The sequence below is a fragment of the Lottia gigantea genome, assembly GCF_000327385.1.
Source record: "Lottia gigantea unplaced genomic scaffold LOTGIsca_29, whole genome shotgun sequence".
Classification (NCBI taxonomy): Eukaryota; Metazoa; Mollusca; class Gastropoda; family Lottiidae; genus Lottia; species Lottia gigantea.
Genome location: NW_008708943.1, coordinates 2,602,368 through 2,608,222, shown reverse-complemented (window position 1 = coordinate 2,608,222; position 5,855 = coordinate 2,602,368).

The following is a 5,855-nucleotide window of genomic DNA, read 5'->3' as shown; positions in this document are numbered from 1 at the left end:
TCCTTCACCCAAAGAAAAAACTAAATAACTATAGCAGAATGAGGTCATATTCTTACGAAATGGTGTTAATGAAAAACGTTAATAGAAAAAATTTCCATGAATTAACGGATATATTGATAATATCCAGATTCTGAATAGGAAAGAAATGATGACATTGAAGGGGAGTTAATCCTAATTTATGACGTAGACAATATGTTACCAGATTTCATCTCTCTATTAATTATTTATCATTTTATTTTATTGTATTTTAATTTCTATTTATTGTACCAACTCTTTGATTATATTTACCGCCATCTTGATACAAGGGAGATAATTTTTCATGAATAATTAACTCCCTTTAATTAATCTCACTTTTACCGTTATTTGTGTTTAACTAAAGACAATATTGCATGCAGATAATGAGGGTTACCAGATGAAATAGAATATAAAAGCCTGCATATTCAGGGTTAATTTGTATTGTGAAGCTCTACCTTGACCGTTTCGTTCTGTAAACAAAAGAAAATTGAATGGTCATTATTCTACACAATGATCTATGACGTAGAACACCTGTTGTGATGTGTATCTTACTCAAGGAACGACAATCAAGAGTTTGTACTTCCAGAAGCCGATTCTTTGATCTTTTCGCCGACCATCATTTACGTTCACTAGAATTGTCTGATAAGTCATTTAGTAACCTCCATTGTGTTGTCTACGATAACCAACAACCACAGATAGTATTACAGAGATATCCTTAGTTAACATATCTAATTATCTTAACCTTTAACTTGCACCTTGTTTTATCATAAATCTTTACTTTGTGACCTAGGCCAGTGCTTTCATGAGCTTATGTTCTCATCACCATCTAACACCAAGAGCAAGGGCAAGTCTCAAAAGCTCATGTCGACCCACTGATCTCTTCTTTACAATGGGAAATGACTTAATGTATCACTTTCAGATTCTGTGTATCAGAACAAATGCCTTTGCGCAGAACATGATTTTGTGTAACAATATCTCTGGGTGCACATGAAGCAATGTTTTTTTGGGGGTTTTATTTCTTGAATAATCGAGAGTGATTATCAGTAGGTAAATTTATTCATTTTAATAACAAACCAGTTAAAAACAATTTCGAAATATTTTGATATAATAAATAAAATTCATTCAATTTGTATCATTTTTCTTCTGTGTTCTCTAAAGATTTCCATCTGAAATGACAAAATAATCATCATCATCATCATCATAATGTATCATTATCATCTACTCATATTAAATAAACCTTCAATACGGATCATGTGGACGCATTATATTTAAATTTCAGACAAAGTGCTACCAGCTGCTACTCACCGGACCCTTGCTCACCGGACAGTTCCTCATCAACGGAATGAACAACAGGACAACCAGGAGTACTGTACATGTACTAATTGTGATAAAGAAAACCATGCTTATAGTTTTAAATATTTAACGCAAATTTCTAGCTTACCTTATTTTTTGTATCCGGTCATCATACCAAGTCCACCCATCATACCAAGACCGCCCATCATACCATAACCGCCCATCATACCTAAACCTCCCATACCCATCATGTAGGGGTTCATCATTCCCATCATACCTAAACCTCCCATACCCATCATGTAGGGGTTCATCATGCCCATCATACCTAAACCTCCCATACCCATCATGTAGGGGTTCATCATTCCTAAACCACCCATCATTAAGGGGTTACCAGCCAAGGTCATGGAGGCGAAAGCCAAACAGAGAACGACGGCAAAGATCTTGTTCATTTTGGTATCTGCAAAGAAAAAAAGGTCTAAAATTAAACCTTGCAATGATGGAAGGAAACCTCAAAACAGTTAAGACTCTTCCAAATTGCATACAGCATCTTAGACGACGGAACCTTTTTACCGCCAAATCATAAATATTTTGTACTGAAATGGTAGTTAACAAAGTTTTAGGTTTATTCAGAACGAAAGTGAAACAAAAGCTATTAAAGCAATATTCAAATCCTTAGTGTCAAATGTCATACTACTTCTACTATAGTTACCATGTCTCTTTTGCAATTGAGTTTCCTAAGACAAAATCCTTCAAATGATCGATACAAATTGTTGCTCTTAATGACTGCAAACGATAAGAAGTTTATAACAAGAACTTACTGGAGTGAAGTGAGACTGTAAAAGTGATGACCAATGATTGAAAATTAACGTATTTATACAAAAAATCTGACCCCCCAAAACTTCCCGGTTCACAGTATATCAATTGGACCGAAGGTAGCTTGCAGTTTTTAATTGATAAAGTTAATTTGCTTCTTACCACTTCTTACTAAATAACATTACATGCTCCAGGCCACTGCAGGCGGGGGTTACGTACCCAGGGTGGTTTCTTTAACGTAGATCATGCTAATTTCGTTGTATAATCAGTTTCGTAATTAGTTAATCATTAATGAACATAATTTGAAAAAATAATAAAAAGAGCAGATGATAATCACTGTTAAAAAATTAACGAAATACATAAAGAAATAAAAAATTAAAAATAATTATTGATTTTTACAAGTAATTTTCTCCATAGTCATAATTATAATGTTGAAATATGAATACCGGAAGTGATAATTTGGCTACTTAAAGTGGCAAATGAATACTGAAGTGGGGATATGAATACAGAAATGGGGAATATGAATACAGAAATCGGTAATATGAATACAGAAAGGAGGGGGAATATGAATACAGCAAGGAGGGGGAATATGAATACAGAAAGGGGAATATGAATACAGAAAGGGGGAATATGAATACAGAAAGTGGGCATATGAATACAGAAAGTGGGAACCTAAAACTTATGATAGTAACTTGATTGTGGAAATTGAGAATATGAATATTGGGAATTAACACTTGAAATGGAGCTAATATCCTGCAAGTAGGGAAACAAATTAAAAAGTGGAACTTTTAATTGTAGAAACTGGAAAAATGAATACTGAAGTGGAAGATAGTGCATAAACTAATGACAAACTCGTACTTTCTTCCATATTGGGTAAATGTAATTTACTTGTAATTAAAAACTGATTAATGAATTACATAATATCACAGAAGAAAATCCTTGTCAGTGGAGGAGAATGATTAATTAAATCTAAATATTAAAATGGTGATGTAACAGAGTTTAAAAGAGTATAAATATCGTGTGTTAATGAAGGTAGAGTATCACAATTCTTACAACCTTCTTACTACCAACACCACAGCTTCATCAGCTATACCTGGTAAGTAGACGACCATACACCATTTCACAACCTTATGAGAGTTAGATTTAAATCAGTAAAATAAGGACCAAAATTAAAGTTAAATCAAATGACCATTATTTCATAGTCGGTAACCGCTGTAATACATTATATTCCCTTTTCCAGAAACCAAAATGAACAAGATCTTTGCCGTCGTTCTCTGTTTGGCCTTGGCCTCCATGGCCTTGGCTGGTAACCCACTGATGATGGGTGGTTTAGGAATGATGAACCCCTATATGATGGGTATGATGAACCCTTATATGATGGGTATGATGAACCCCTACATGATGGGTATGGGAGGTTTAGGTATGATGAACCCCTACATGATGGGATATGGTGGACTCGGTATGCTCGGTGGTTACGGTATGATGGGCGGTCTTGGTATGATGGGTAAAAAATAAGGTACGTTAACAATATTTTATTTTTAACTTAATGATTGGTCACTGTGCCTTTTAAAAACCCAGTCGCAACACAATTATCAAATGTGCACGATATCTTCGTATGTTACAATCTAGATCAATTTAATAAGTGCATAGGATTCCTAAATGGTGTTATGAGAGATATGATAAGCAATGTGTGAGCTAAGAGAAGACTTAAAGATACAAGATGAATATATATCTGATTTATTAGAACAGTTGATAACAAATTCTTATTATTTTACTTTCAGATTCCAGTATGCAGTATTTATATATTTGAAAAATGGAAAATAAATAATTTTTCTTAGTAATATATCTCTTTGTTTTTTACTTCCTGAGTCATTTTAAATCCCATCGATTATACACATACCTGTGATTTAAGACAAGACAAACCCCTTTTAACGTTTCACCATGAGTGCGGTATAGGTTACAGTTGTCCCCCTTTCACATCTATCATTAAAAGCCATACTTTGCCATTTCGGGGGTTGATTTGTGGCCTGAATATAAATAGTCTTCAGTATTAGAAATGTACCAAAATCGCATAATTCCTTCGTAAATACCTCAAACGAAGAATTTCACTTTATATTTCTATGTATGACTTATCTATATATGGACTCAAGAAAAGACGACTCGTCATTTTAACTTTCAAACGCGGATACACATGGATTTAAAGGCTTAAATTTCGACGGTGACTTGTGAACACTATTACTGATTAGCTTAACCAAAAAATGCCCGTCTGTATGACTAAGGTACGATTGGTCAAATGGATTGCGCATCTGGTTATTAGCCTATGTTTCTGAGCTTTAGGCGATGATAGGGGGAATCAAGGGGAATTTGAATTAGGTTTATGAAAACTAAGACTGGTAACATTGATACATTGTAGTTCTGAAAGAGGAAATATGAATAATATAAGTAGGGATAAGAATGTTGAATTTAGGGGTTTGGATAGTGAAGTATGTGTATAATTACTGAAAGTAGAATACTAGGCGTCAGGGTTTGAATGCTAAAATGGGGGTTTGGATGTTTGAATACTCAACGTGATTTTATGAATGCTGAATGGCGTATGAACGCTGAAATCATAAAAATGAATAATTAACGTGGGTGTATGAATACTGAAAGTAGTTATATGTATGACAAATATAAGATATGAATACTGAAAGTGGCGTATGAATGCTGACAGTAAGATATAAATGCTGACAGTAGGATATAAATGCTGACAGTAAGATATAAATGCTGACAGTAGGATATCAATGCTGACAGTAAGATATCAATGCTGACAGTAGGATATCAATGATGACAGTAGGATATCAATGATGAAAATTGGGGTATAAATGCTGAAAATGGGGGTTTGAATATAAATGCTGAAAGTGGAGTATCAATCCATTAAAGCACGAAAATGAATACTAAAGGTTGGTGTATGAATACTGAAAATAGGTATATGGATGTTGAAAGTGTGTATATAAACTACTAAAAGAAGGGTATCCATTCTTAAAGTATGATTAGTGAATTAGTGGGGCATAAATGCAGAAAATTGAGTAATGAAGGCTAAAACTGGAAACATATAGGCTACTGAAGTTGAAAGTTGGTGTATAGACATATAGAAATTGCGATATTAATTCTATATGTGGGATATCAACACTGTTAATATATTTTTTTAAAAATACTCAATGTTGGTGTAGGAATACTGAGAGTAGATTTTATGGATGCTGGTTGTATAAATTATATATTATTGTATAAATTCTGAAAGTTGGACATAAATGCTGAAAAATCGGGTACGAATGGTGAAATGTGGTATAACTTAGGGTATAGCTTAAATTAGGAATATAGAATGGGGTAACAATCCTGAAAGTGTAGAAATGAATACTGAATGTGGAGTATGAACTCTGAAAATGGAGGTATTGTAGGCTAAAGTTGGTTATATATACATTGAAATTCAGAATGTGTAGTATAATGAGAGTTTGAACACTCATATTGGTATTATGAACCCAGCGTTGGAGAGGGCACAGGTTTGATTTGCTGGCGGTGCCATCTCAAAGACGAACGTTTGCGAGGACAGTCTTAAGATCCAAACTGAAGTGGCTAAATTAAAGATAAAAACGGAACGAAATATAGGTATAATTATAATTAGACTGATCGATTTTCATGTCCATATCTAATGATAAACTTTCTTCCTTTTTGGTTTGATTTTAGATACTTGTAATTAA